Below are 15,383 nucleotides of genomic sequence, written 5' to 3'. Positions count from 1 at the left end.
CGATGGTTATCGTGAGATAATGCATTTATCTTCTTATTCCCCCTCCTTCACCTCTGACAGGGGCCTGTGGCCTTGGCACACCTGGTCTGGTGACATCTGAGCACCAGTCAGTCAGCTCAGATGCTCAGCATGCCAGAGTAGCCCACTGTCCTGACACCACCATTTTTTTTTTAATTTTTTAATTTTTATTTATTTTTTAGAGAGAGAGAGACAGAATGTGAGTGGGGGAGAAACAGAGAGAGAGACACACACAGAATCCGAAGCAGGATCCAGGTTCCGAGCTGTCAGCACAGAGCCCGACTCGGGGCTCGAACCCACGAACCGCGAGATCATGACCTGAGCCGAAGTCGACCGCTTAACCGACTGAGCCACGCAAGCACCCTGTCACACCACCATTTTTAATGGATAGTGTGTCATTCTGCTGAGGTAACCCAAACTGAAAACAATCAATAGTTTTAACCAAATATCTGTTATTTTAAGACTAGGCCAGAATGATTTCTTAGCTGTGAACTCAGGAGATTCAATTTGTCGTAGTTTAAATATAATTGATATCCCTTGCTTTAGGACTCCCGCCACTCAATGCGCTCCTGGTGTTTCAAGCTTGGATAAATATATAACACATAAAACGGTTGCATCTGTTTGTTGGAAAAGACCTTGTTTGCTAATGCCAGTGCTGCTTTACTCTATGGTTTCATAAGTTCAAGTCCACATGGCAAAGGGGAGGAGGGAGCCTGTGGAAAGAGGCAGGAAAGAAGGGTCACTGCTTTGTGAGTGCTTACTATGCTGTAGGCACGGTTCCATGCTTTTTTCCAGATAAGAAGCCAGTTAAGTTAGACATTTGAAGCCAAATCTGTCTTGCTACAGAGCATACGTTTTTCTGCCATACCAATGACCAAAACACAGTGACAAATACATTCTATGATATAACCCAATACACAAATCCGCTACTGAAACAGTTTCATGAAACTTACCTTTATACATGCAGTTTACTCTGATTTTACTCATTCTATTCTATTATAGTTCAATTATTTAAGCTTCTGGTTGCAGTTCCACTGAATTACAACCAAATATGGTAGTCCAATCACAATGTGATAAATGGAGCACTGCACCATGCTGCACTTCAAAATTTTACATTTTATTATGTTGGACTTGGTATCAGGATGGTGACCAAAAGTGTACTTGTAGGTCATGCAGAGAAAGTTCTGTCTATAAGATTAAAATTTTCAAATTTTTCATCTAAGAACTGAGAGTTATTTATTCCCTAAATCTCCTACAAAATTGAATTCGTTGGTAGTCTTCATTTGCTTCTCAAAGGGTCTGTTACTTGGAATAAAAACAATCTAGGAGTGCCTGGGTGGCTCTGTGGGTTAAGCGTCCAACTCCTGATTTTGGCTCAGGTCATGATCTCATAGTTTATGGATCAAGTCCCGTGTTGGGCTCTGTGCTGGGCATGGAACCTGCTTAAGATTCTCTCTCTCCTGCTGCCCCTCTCCCCTGCTTGCTCTCTCTCTCTGTCTCTATATCATCTGGTTGGTTTGATGAATGAACTGGTTTTTTAATAATAAATTATGGTATAAAAAAAAACATTTTGTAAGAAATTTCCAGAATATATAATAATATGTTAGCATACATTTGCCTGCAAGTAACACAGATTGTAAGCCATAAGGCAATTCTAGTGCCAGGGCTGACTGATTCAGCAGCTCACAGGTGTCACCCAGCACCCAGAGTCTTTCCATCTTTCCACCTTCTCATCCTTCCCCCAGCTTTGCCCTCAGAAAGTTACAGAGTTCCAAATTTCATACCTAGACTCCACAGTGAGGAAGCAAAATGTCTCTTCCTCAGGAGTAAATTCAGGGCTCCTTAAATCCTAATCAGCATTTTTCTTTGGCTAAAACTGAACTATATGTTGGTGCCTAAACCAGTCACTGGCAAGAGAAATGGGATCACTGTGATTGGATTAGGAGAGCTCCTCGCCTTGGAAGTATATCACCTGCCTTGAGGCACATGGGTCTAGGGACAAGGAAGATGGGGTCCTGTGGGGAAATACATACTGAGTAAGAATGTCTGACACAAAGGTGGAAAATGTTTTGAAGATTTGGTGAATAGACTATAAAGTAGAACTATTCCTCCTCATTTAATGCATTTAATTTTTCATGAGAATTAGCAAATCTAACAACAAAGAAACATACCTATAAAGAATCCACTCTGCATTTCCTGTTTACTCTGAAATTAACAGGACCCAGTATTTTCATTTACCAGAAAAAAGAACAGTAGGTAGACTAATAAACATCTGAAAAGTATCAGTGCTCATGAAAATAAACATATACCATTATATTTAATCCACTCATGGCAGCTTGGCATTTGCCAACAACTACAAGGTAAAATGTTACAGAAATGACTACTTTCTACTTTCTGGTTGGATTTATTCTAATTCATTGAACATAATTTCCTGAATGAAAATTTAGCTGAGGTTTTGAAGAACATCCATATGAGAAAATATATAGACTTATAGTGTTCACTAAGTTTTAATAGGACCTGTAGTCTCCTATGAATGATTGGGTTTTTCTTGCTATCTATTGTGTCTGAGTAACCTCTTCCCTTGTCAAGCACATTCAGAGTGGCTTTTATTTGTCTCTTTTCATTTTTAATTTTGACATAACTTCAGACTCACAGAAAAGAGTTGCAAGAATGACTCAAATAATTTCCATCTAAAAAATTAACTAATTAATTAAAAAATAAGTCCCGTATAGACTTCATCCACATTACCCAAGTGTTAGTATTTTACCGTATTTGCTTTATCTGTTTTGTATGCATGTAAACACATGTGCAGGCATACACGCATATGTATATGCCTAACATATACATGTATGCGATGTGTATATGCAAACAGACATGTTTCTCAATCATTTGAGAATAAGTTACAGATGTGATCCTCCTTTAGACCTAAACACTATGTGGACTCCTAATGAAGAAGAACATACTCTTACCAAGCTACATACAAATATCAGAATCAGAAAATTAACATTAATACAGTAGTATTATCCAATCTATAGATTTTATTCAGAGTTTACCAAGTATCATGATAATGTTTTCATGGCCCCAAATATCATGGATTATGTATTGCATTCAGTTGTTATTTCTCCTATTCTTCTTTATTCTAAAACAGCTCCTTGGTCTTTTCCTTGGCAAACTGCTTTTAATATTGGTCTTCAGCAAAACATAATTAAGAAAACAAACATACCAAAACCAATGGATTTGTATGAATGGTTGTTTGGGATCTGTGTTGCCTCTGAGACTTTCCTTTAGCACAGATGGTTCATGTGAGTATTATTTTCACTATTCTCTTAGAAATCTGTACCTACACACAGAATATGAAGGACATACTACAGAACCAGGTTATCCATTAGCTTGTTACTAATCATTTCATCTATTTCCCATGAATAGCTGCAAGAACATCCCAAAACACCTGAAACATTTCTAAGTTTTAAAAAAGAAAAAAATTGAAGACATTATAGAAAAAAAAAACCTTACAAAAACATTCATTTAAATAACTGCATGCCTAGATGCAATCCTTAGAAGTATTTCAACCTAAATAATTAGAAAAGAGGTGTTTATAATTGGTTAAAGGCTCAATATTTCTGAACTAACGTGCAGAATTTGGTTTATGAGTATAAGAATAAAGACATTCAGATCAATTCTCTTATCTTTTTTATTAACATTTGAATTAGCCTACAAAAAAATTCACATATTTAAAAGTCCACTAAAGCCTAAGAAGCTCATTTTCTTTCACAGTGCACACTGATGGTTTTAATTTTTCAATCTTTTAGATTGCATCTACATAGCAGCAAGCAGGTCCTTTAGGAATAACTGGTTCCAAAAAGGCCTGGACAAATGTGTCTTATACATATCTCTCTTTCTGAAGGCTCCAGTGAAATATTTCCTACATTTTTTTCAAACCGATATATTCTATCACACAACAGAGAAGTCACCTGCCAACATGATTATTTGTCATCATGTTACAGCCAAACTTCTAAACGACCTTCCATCTTCTCCCCAGTCTTATGAAACAGAAGGAAGAAATTGCAGTGAGAAAGAGAATATTCCCAAATGGGCTGCACTAGAGCATCTAAATCTATAGCTAGAGCTATATAACACTGCTTCATTCAAAAACCACTTTCTCAAGTTGATATTTTTTTACACCTATCTTAAAAACAGGGCAGTACCCCTGAAGTAGGATTAGTAGCAGCAACCCCTCACCCTGTTTTCAGTAGTGAAAAGAAATTATAAGTGCCCCCCCCTCTTTTTTTTCCACTACACAGTTGTAATACAACAGCAGGGAGGAAATCATTTGTTCACTTGAGTTCAGTTCAAGATTATACTCAACTCTGATTGCAAAAACCCATTTATATGGAAGAAGAGACAAAAGGCTAACAACACTCTGGGTAGAGTGCCAGAGGCTCAATGTTTACAAGAAGAAATTGAGGGGAAGATTAGAGAATAATTTTCTCCTGGGGAATGATGATGGCTTATGGGTCTTTGTAGGGAAAGTCCTTTGCTAGGATTAAAGGCAGGATTATTGGTAGAGAGTTGAGAAATTGAAATGGAGAGCCTCTTAAAATGGCAATTTAGTCAGAATATCCAGGGAGTTCTTGAAATGTGAACTCTAAGGAAATGGGTAGTACTCAAGAAGAAAAAATAAATTCAAACTCACTATTTCAAGTGACGACACCATGAGTTACAAAGCAATGGAAGTGCCAGTACCTTCTGAGGAAAACCAAGAGGGCAATAGCATGGCGACTTGAGTCAGTACTAAAGGCACAAGTTCAAGAAAATCCTTATGAGGAAGAAATCAATCCGATCTACAGACTAAGTTATGGCTACATCACAGCTAAAGAACAATAGTAATTAGAAACTAAATTACTATTATATTACTCTTTTTCTCTAATTTCAAAAAAATCAGTGTTAGCTTAAGTCATACTTTTAGCAGAACAGTTAAAAAATATCTGAGCTTGGTATCTTATAATAAAAGTCCATACTTCTAAATTTAAAGTATGTGAAATGAAAAGTTTCATTTGAAAGCAATACCTAATGCACAATTCTGAACTTGACACTATTCCTAAGATTACACTGGTTTCCCAATTACCTACAAAACCAAAAATCAAATTTCTTATCTTTAAATATCAGCTAGAGTTGTGGCAGGGAAGATCTGGGAGTTTAATGATACAACAGTTGTCTGCCCCATTATGCTTAAGGGATATGTTCCAAGACCTCTGATGGATGCCTAAAACCATGGATAATACCAAACCCATTATATACTATGTTTTTTCCTGTACGTACCTATGATAAAGTTTAATTTATATATTAGGTACAATAAGAGATTAGCAACAATAATAAAATAGAACAATTATAACAACATCTATAATAAAAGTATGTGAATGTTGCCTTTCTCTCTCAAAATCTTATTGTACTGTACTCACCCTTTTTCTTCTTGTAATGATGTGAGACAATAAAATGCCTACCTGATGAGATGAAGTAAAGTGAATGACATAGGCATTATAACCTAGTGTTAGGCTACTATTGACCTTCTGACAATATGTCAGAAGGAGGATCATCATTTGCTTCCGGACTGTGGTTGACCACGGGTAATTGAAACCACAGAAAGCAAAACCACGGATAAGGGGACTATAATTCATTAAAGGGACTATTTATAGAGATGTGAACAAGGTTAAGGGAACCAAAATAGGAGGTTTAGACACTCTGTAACTAGAAACAACCAGTTACAACTGCTACTCACAGATCTGAAGGGGCAAGGAGTGAGGGAAACAGGGTTATCATTGCCTTCGGAGAGTTGTAGCCATGGAAAGAAGGCCAACCAACAGAACCTCTAGTCAAAGATCTATCCATTGTTCTCAACCTTGGCTGTACACTGGAGCTGAAGAATTACTGACACCTGGGTCCCACCCCCAGAGATTCTGATGTAAAATATCTGGGATGTAGCCAGGAAATCAGGTTTTCAAAAACCTCATATAATATTTCTAATGTATAGCTAAGGTAGAGAACCACTGTCAAAGAGGGATGCTACAGCCAGTGCTAGAATGTAGACACCCAAGGAAGGGAGAGAATAAGGAAAAATACTCTAACCCCTGCCACTTACGAGTGGTCTCCAGAACATCAACAGAAATCACCCAGGAGTTTAAAAAGAAATGCAGTACCACGGACTACATCTCAGACCTAATGATTCAGAATTTTCATTTCAGGAAGATTCACAGGTAATTTGCATGCATATTAAAGTTTGAGAAACCCTACTTTGACGTATTCTTTTCTTACTGGTGCTTCTCATTAACCCATCCCCAGTGGAAGCTAGAGAGCCAGAGAGCCTAGACGATTCATTCATAGAGGTTAGTCTCCCCAGGCCACAGAACATGGCAGAAAAGTGCAGAGAGGATGAATCTGGGGAGACAGACACACTTGATCTGGCCACAGTGATATATTTATTCTTCTATTCTTACCACATTTCTAGAAATAACTTCGTCTCCATTCTACCAGAGAATCCTGGAACACACACTTCACTTTTTGTATTCATCCCTTCAACAAGCAATTTTTGGCATCTACTACACATAAATACTATACTAGGTATTATGGAAGAAAAAAATCCATAATAAGTGGTACTTATGTTGAAGGACTGGTGGGGTAGGATACACACGCAATGAATAAACTATAGATTTCTTAGGGCAAGGTGGCAGACACTGCTAACAGTAATTTTTACCAAGCATTTAACAACAACAGAATGTTTGAAATAAACACTTCAACTTGTAAGAAAATAAAGGAAGTTGCCCAGTTCCATAAACAAACAGCATTCACCATGGGGAGCTGACACAATGCTGTGGGGCCATAGAAAGGAATGACAGATGGAAGGAGGTAAAAGATAATAGAAGAGAAAGAAAGAAAAAAAAACCCCTCTATCCTCTGGCATAGTGTATGTGAGGAAAGAAAAAAAAAAAACCCTCTCACGAGAAATCAAAAGCACAGGCCTTTACATTGTACACATTTTTTTGTCCAAAGATCAGAAAATTACATAACAATTGATCCCAGAGATTTGCTACCCCAACAACTGTAAAGCTCTCCCAATTATTACCTCCCAAACAACTGCAGAATTCACCTGCAGAAAAGCCACCTGACTAAAAGTCAACAGATGTAATATGCACCAGGAAAAGAATCTAGAGAAAATTTATACAATACAGCTATCTAAAAATATCTCAAAAATCAACAAAAAATGAATAAAGACAAAAAAGAAAGAATAAAAATCCCTAGGAACAAAACATCAAGAAAAATGAGCAACAGATTTTAAAAACAACCAAATAATATTTCTAGAAATGAAAACTATAATAAAATAAAAAGCAATAGATGTGATAAAAACTGACAAAATGACAAAAGAATTAGTAAATTGAAGAACAGATCTAAAGAAATTGCTCAGACAATCCTGTATAGAGATGGAAAATATGAGAAGACTGCAAGTTCATGCGTGAACACACACAGGCACACGCGGACACAGCACTCTTCTAGAGTCATTTGGAGGAAGAAAGTGAGGCACTCCTGAAGAAATAATGGCTAAGAGTTTCCCAGAATTGATTAAAGACATGAATCCATAAATTCCACAACCATGAGTCCTGAGCAGGAGAAAATCTCTTAAAATTATGTGTAAACACATCATGATGACAATGCAGAACACTAAAACAAAGCAAACAGAGAAAAAAAAAGAAAAGGAAAAGAAAAAATTTGCAGACTAATCAGACTAATATTTTTAAAAACAGTATTAAAGGATAAAAGATTTTGAAGTGATATTTCAATACATAGAGGAATACTCTATAATTCTATACCTAGATAATTTATTACATAAGAATGAGAATGAAATAAAGATATGGCACACAAATATTGAAAAAATTAGCCACTCCCAGAATCACCCATTTTACTTACAGACAGTCACAATGAAGAATATACTTCAGAAGCAATTAAACGGAGAAGCACAGCACAGTTTGTAGGAGGTAATGATGGACAAAACAGTTTGAAAAACACAGAAATAGCTAAACTAGTGACTACAAAAACAAATTTAAATACTGACTTAATTATGAAGGTTAAAAAAAAAACAAGTTGGAGAAGACTTCATACTGTTAAAATGTCAACTCTTCCCAAATTGATCTATAAATTCAATGAAATCCAAGTCAAAACGCTACCAGGCTTCTTTGTAGAAACCAACAAGCTAATATTACAATATATGTAGGAAGACACAGGAGCTAGAATAGTCAAGACAATTTGGAAAAAGAAGAACAAAGGTGGAAGAATAATCAAATAAAATTTTATTTCATTACTTACTATAAACCTACATAAATTAAAACAGTTTAGTATTGGCAAAAGGATAGACACTTGATTTACAGAACAGGAGAATCCAGATATAGACCCACATAAATAGGGCCAATTTATTTTTGACAAAGACTATTCAATGGAGATAGGATAGTCTTTTCAACAATCGGAACAAACAGGCATCCACATGAAAAAAAAAAAGGCCTTAATATATACCTCACACTTAATACAAAAACCAACTCAAAATAGATCATAAATTTAAATGTGAAATATTAACTACAAAAGCTTTAAAGAAAACATGGAAGAAAATCTTTGTAACTTTTAATGAGACAATGAGTCCTTGACACCAAAACCATGATCTGAAAAGATAAAAAATTATAAGCTGGACTTCATCAAAATTACAACTTCTTCTACAAAAGACACCATTAAGTGAATGGGAAAACAACTAGGAGAAAATATGTATAAGTCACATATTTGAGGGGCACCTGGGTGGTTTAGTCAGTGAAGCGTCCGACTCTTGGTTTCGGCTCGGGTCATGATCTCACGGTTTCATGAGTTCAAGCCCCACATCCAGCTCTGTACCCGCAACGTGGAGCTGCTTGGGATTCTCTCTCCCTCTCTCTGCCCCTTTCCTGCTTGTGCTGTCTCTGTCATTCTCAAGTAAATAAATAAAACTTAAAAAAAAAAATCACATATTTTGTGGTAGGGTCCCCTCCCTAAGGAATGTGTTAGGAAAAAAAAAAACCACCTCAGGATAAAGGAAGGCAACCTGGCTATATGCCTACGTGACATTCCTCACAACCCTGTAACATGAGACCACCTACCTAATCAGACGGCCTGTTTGTGTGTTACCATATATGGGAGACAAAGAAGTAGAAAATGTATAAAAAACTAAGCCACGTGGTGCTCGGGGCTCAGTTCTTTGGGTAGGAACCCAATTGAGCCAGTGCTGGCACGAATAAAGTTACTTCCCGGAAAGCCCGGGCGTCACGACTCTCTGGGCGAGAATCCTGCTACATTACCTGGGGGCTCGCCTCGGGATTCGAAGATGGTGCGTTTCCACCTCCTTTGCGGCAGCGGTAGGAACCTCAGGGCGCCAGGAGAAGCGACCTCACCTGGCGCCAGCGGACTGCTTGTCCCGTAGGAGATTAGCCTATCCCGGCGCACCGGGGCCGGGACCCCGTGTGAGCGCAAGGGAACCTGTGAGGCCCAGGAACCAGCTTAGAGAGCGCCACGGTCAGACTGGTAAGAACCCGGGACTCTTTCGGGACACCTGCCCCTAAGAGTCAGAACGAGAGTCTGACCACCTCCCAGAGCTGCCCTAGTAGTTCCACAAAGGATGAGGAATAAAGCCGCAACCCTAATGTTCTGAATATAGGGCGGTGGGTGGGAGTCGTGTATATGCGTGTGAATGAGACAGACAACGGAAAGGTTCTGACCTAACTAGAGTGTTGAGTCCTGATCCTCGGGTTCGGGGGCAACCTCATACAGCTTAAGGTAGTGTCAGACTTCCTCGGGAGTCTCATCCGGGTCAGGGGTTGAAACTGAACCCGCCAGGGCTAAGAGGCGCCTGAAATATCTCCGGGAGGGGAGCGGCCGGAAGCGGACAAAGCGAGTGTGCGTCCTCTCCAAATTAGTCCCCCTCCTTCCTCGTTTTCCCCGCGAGTGCCTTAAAGTTGTCTGTTAGGGGGAGAAAATGGGTGGAAAGAAGAGTAAATCCACTCCCGTAGAGTATATGTTGAAGAATTTCAAAAAGGGATATATGGGGTGAAATTAACTCCTGGAAAGCTCCAGACAGTCTGTGAAATTGATTGGCTGTCATTTGGGGTGGGCTGGCCCTCCGAGGGCTCTCTTGATAAGGAAGTAGTTGGCGGAATGTTCAGGGTCATTGTGGGGGACCCGGGCCACCCTGACCAATTTCCTTACATTTACTGTTGGCAAGACCTGGTCCTATCCCGGATGCCTTGGCTAAAAGTCTATATTAAAGAGAGCTGTAAAGTTATGATGGCTCACGTCACAGCTTCCTCCAAACATCGGCCAGAAATTTAAAAGCCCATACTGTCGGGAGAACCTGAAGAAACCCCACCACCATATGCGCAGTGTAGCCCTCACTGTCATCTGTGCCCCCATCCCCCCAGCAGCCCTAGCTGCTGAAACCCCATCGAGAGCCTGCTCTTAGTGCCGAGACCTCACCACCTCTAGCACCACTGGCCTCCCTGAATGTGACTGACTCACCGGACTGCTAGTCTCAAATCCACATAAGCCTCCTAGAAGGCAACTAGAGAATCAGGCCAGCAGAGGCAGCCGTTCTCTGCAGCAACACCCGGGAGCCCTATACTTGCGACTGAGGGAAACCAGGGGACCCATCTATTATGATCAGAAAGGCCAGATCCAAGGAGGCCAGTGTGTTTTGTGTACCAACCCTCTATCACTACAGATCTCCTAAATTGGAAGCACCATACCCCCTCTTATACAGAGAAACCCCAGGCTGACCTAATGCAGTCCATAATTCAAACCCACAAACCTACCTGGACAGACTGCCGCCACCTTCTTCTGACCCTCTTCGATATGGAGGAGCGACGCCAAATTACCCAGGCAGCCCTAAAATGGTTAGAGGAGAGTGCCCTGGCTGGGACACTAGACCCCCCAAGCCTACGCTCAGGCTCACTTTCCTGGGGAGGACCCCAAATAGTACCCAAATGACTCAAGTATAGATGGAGGGTTTGAAAGGACCAAACAGTATCAAGAAGCCCTTCTAAATGGCATGAGGAACGGGGGTGGAGGGGGGAGGAGGGAAAGGCCATAAATATGATTAAAACATCAGAAGTGCTCCAGGGACCTGAGGAAACCCCGAGCCAGTTTTATGAAAGATTGCATGAGGCATTTCCTCTCTACACCCCATTTGATCCAGAAGCGCCCACTAACCAGCGGATGGTTAATGCCACTTTCGTAGGTAAAGCCCAGAGGGACATTTGGCGCAAGCTGCAAAAACTAGAGGGTTTCACCAGCATGAATGGCAGTCAGTTGCTAGAAGTAGCAACCCAGGTATTTATTAACCGTGAGGAGGCCGCATGGAGGGAAGAATGCCAAAAGGTGCAAAAAAGGCAGACTTATTAGCTGCTGCCTTGGTGGAGCAGTCTGAATGTTCCCAGAAAGGTGCCCCACAGGGAAAGGGTCAAGGCCAGAAGGGAACGATGGGGAGGAGGGTCTTGCCCCAGAGCAAAATTAGGAAGGAACCAGGGTGCTTACTGGAGGGCCACTGGAAAAGTGAGTGCCCCCAGCAACCAGACAATTCTCAGCAAGGCCCCAAACAGAAAGAGGCCATGTGGTCCAGGGCTGTTACCAAATGGCCCCACAGCCTCATGGGGTCCCCAAAGGCGATTTTGTGGGGCTAGCCACCATGGAAGACTATGAGAAGGACTAGAACAGACCAGACTCTATTTTGTTAGGCCCCCAGGAACCCATGGTCTGAATGAATGTGGGGGCCAACCCATTGACTTTATGGTGGATACTGGAGCAGAACACTTGGTAGTGACCTGACCTGTGGGCCCCTCTCACAGAGACAAGCCGCCGTCACAGGGGCCACAGGCAGTCAGACGCGCATCCCTTCCTGCTGCCTCAGCGATACAACTTAGGTGGCCATGAAGTCATTCATGAGTTCCTGTACCTCCTGACTGCTCCATGGCTTTAATGGGCCATGACCTATTTGGAAAGCTGCAGGCCCAGGTAACTTTCAACTCTTGGGGACAAGCTTCTCTGACCCTATGGAAACCAGAAACAAAGATTATGACTCTCACGATTCCTCAAGGAGAAGAGTGGCGTCTCTACAGTCTCAAGGAAGAACCACAACCTGTGCCTGAGCTTCCCTTTAAGATCCCAGGGGTGTGGGCCGAAGACATCCTACCAGGACTAGCCCGAAACATACCCCCTGTGGTTGTGGAACTGAAGCCCAGGGCAGAGTCCACCTGCCAGAGACAATACCTCATCCCTCTCAAGGCACAGATTGGGATCCAAAAGCACCTGGAGAGACTTTTAAGTATGGGATCCTCTGGCTGTGCCAGTCACCTTGGAACACACCCCCTCTTGTCTGTCCAAAAACCGGGCACAGATGATGATGGGCTTGTTCAGGACCTGCGGGCAATAAACCAGGCCACCATCACCATACACCCAATGATCCCAAACCCCTATACACTTTTTGGGCTGATTCCTGCTGAAGCCACCTTCTTCACCTGTTTGGACCTTAAAGATGCCTTCTTCTGCATCCGCCTGGCCCCCCCAGAGCCAAATGATCTTTGCCTTCCAAAGGGAGGATCCTGAAAATGGTGACAAGAGCCAGTTGACTTGGACCAGGTTGCCTCAGGGCTTCAAAAACTCCCAAGCCATTTTCGGCACTGTATTAGCCCCTGACTTAAAAGCCTTCCCAGAGGATCAACATGTCTGCGTCCTGCTTCAGTATGTGGATGACTTACTGCAGCCGGAAGGTCCCAGGAGGGCTGCATGGAAGGGACTCAGCAGCTCCTCACCCTCCTATGGGAAACCCGTTATGAGGTCTCGAGGAAAAAGGCCCAAATCTGTCAGGAAAAGGCTAAATATCTTGGCTCCCATCTGTCCCAGGGGCAGCGCCAACTTGGCCCAGAGAGGAAGCAGGCCATTTGCTCGATCCCGGCCCCAACAACCTGACACCAGGCTCGGGAGTTTCTCAGGGCTGCAGGTTTCTGTAGAATCTGGATACCTAATTTTTCAGTCCTGACAAAACCGCTCTCTGAGGCTACAAAGTGGGGGGAGAGAGGGAACCCCTGATGTGGGAATCAGTACAGCAAAAGGCCTTTGAGGAAATAAAGCAAGCCCTTACCATTGTGCCTGGTTTAGGTCTCCCAGACATGACCAAGCCTTTATTTCTGTATGCCCACAAACACATTGGTATTATAGTGGGGGTCCTAACTCAGATGTTGGGGTCATGGCATCGCCCGGTGGCATATCTCTCCAAGCAGCTTGACTCCATGGCCCAAGCTGGCCCCCCTGCCTACAGGCACTGGCAGCCATGGCCCTCTTGGTGTCTGAGGCTGACAAGTTAACTATGGGACAAGAATTGACAGTCTGAGTGCCACACTGAGTATTGACATTAATGGAATGCAATGGCTAACCAATGCCAGGATGGTCAGATATCAGGGAATGCTATGTGAGAACCCACACATTCACCTAGAAATAGTGTGGACCCTAAACTCTGCAACCCTACTTCCTGTCGGGCCGGGCCAGCCAGACCATGACTGCATCGAAGTCATGGATGAAGTGTTCTCCAGCCAACAAGACTTGAGGGATCAGCCCCTCAAAGATCCTGATGCTGAACATTTCACTGATGGTAGCAGTTTTGTAAAGTAGGGAGAGCGCCTTGCTGGTTATTCTGTGGTGACCCTGAATTCTGTCATTGAAGCCAGGCCCCTGCCAAAGGGGACTTTGGCACAAAAGGCAGAGCTCATTGAGCTAACCCAAGCCCTCCAACTAGCAGCAAGGATACGTGTTAATATATACACAGGTTCTAAATATACCTTCACCACCCTCCATGTACATGGAGCCTTACATAAAGAGAAGGGTCTAATAAACTCAGGAGGGAAGGACATAAAACATGGTAAGGAAATCCTTGAAGTCTTAGAGACTGTGTGGGCCCCTAAAAGAGTGGCAGTCATGCATTACCAGGGACATCAAAGGGGAGATACCACAGCTGCATGGGGAAACCGTAAGACAGAGTAAAGGTAGCCCAGGTGGGTTCCTGGATTCACCACAGCAGAGTGAAGCCGGCATCCTAGAACTGGGAGTGTATTCCTGATCCATCCACACCATGTAAGCTGACCATATGAAAAAAGCAATCTGCAACTCCAGAGGCTCCAGGAGACTGCAGCCCTGCTTTAGTCACTCTGGAAGCTGACTAATCTACGGAGGACAGAAGCTTGAGGAATTGACGGTCCAGTGAAATAAATAGACTGTCTTTGCTTCCTGTATCAATCTCCTTACTGTGATGCACTGTCATCCCTTGTCTCTCGCTGTTATTGCAATTTTTGCCCTACTTCTCACTATAAGATTGGTGGAGGTTACCCTGGCCAGCTGGAAATGTGGTGAGAGGTTTATGTTAGCACTCACTTTCCTCTTGTGGATAGGATGTTTTATTGGTATTGGTTGCTTTTAATCTGGACCCCATTTGTAGACCTAGATTTCTCATCATGTGACCCAGGTCAGGGGGTATTCGCATAACCAGGTCAGGCCAGGGAGTCACTTGGACCTTACTATACCATACTCACTTCTCACACCAGGGAAAGATCCGGGGGACATGCATACGCAATAAGACCACCTTTTTATCTGCCAATGGGGGAGTCAATACACTTGCTTTGACCCACAATACTCCCCCAGTGAAGATTGGTTAGAAGTCCGGTCCTACCAAGAAGTGGGGCCTTGATCAGCCGGACACAAATTACCAACCCCAAATGACCGGTGTCAATGCTGTTTGATGTATGTGCCCAGAGGCATCTGTCATACGAAAAAAGGGGGCACTCATCATGGAGGGCCCGAAGACTCTTGATATATCATGCAGAGGCTTAGACTGGGAGTGAGAATATCGACTCAATGACAAACACATCTGTGAGGAAAACGGTTTATGTGCCTATACACCTGAGTTGTTATGCCCCGGCTGGAGCTGTTTCATGGGCTCCTTGGGAAAAAGAAGGTACAACAGCACTCCTGTAGAAGGGGGTTGCTAGATCAGATTGTCAATCAAAAGCCTGTAACACTGTTAATTTTGCCATCATTAACCCAGGAGACTACAAATGGCAGTGGGGAACCCAAATCGGCATCTGAATCTCTGGGCGGGGCAGAGACCCAGGGACTGTGTTATATTTCAAGAGTCACTCCCACCCATCTAATCATGTCCCATCAAGTTTTCCAGTCCTTCTATGAAGAAATAAGAAGTAGCCACCCTCCCATTTCAGTCACAGCAAGGAACTTGTTTCTAGCTCTGGTAGAGACTATAACCCAGA

The 15,383-nt window shown here is 42.4% G+C and overlaps 1 long non-coding RNA gene across 2 annotated transcripts in view; it reads right to left on the bottom strand.

Annotated features, from left to right (window-relative positions):
- Positions 1-10,227, bottom strand: part of LOC144615820 (uncharacterized) — a 60,880-nt gene extending 50,653 nt beyond the window's left edge. For both annotated transcript variants that reach the window (XR_013554430.2, XR_013554429.2), the window contains exon 1: positions 9,798-10,227. This is a non-coding gene — a long non-coding RNA (uncharacterized LOC144615820). The remainder of the gene's footprint in view (positions 1-9,797) is intronic.
- Between the last annotated feature and the right edge of the window lie 5,156 nt (positions 10,228-15,383).

This window comes from Panthera onca, chromosome A3, assembly GCF_046562875.1.
Source record: "Panthera onca isolate mPanOnc1 chromosome A3, mPanOnc1 haplotype 2, whole genome shotgun sequence".
NCBI lineage: Eukaryota > Metazoa > Chordata > Mammalia > Carnivora > Felidae > Panthera > Panthera onca.
Note: the sequence above shows the minus strand (reverse complement) of the source record. Positions and strands in the feature narration are given on the sequence as shown.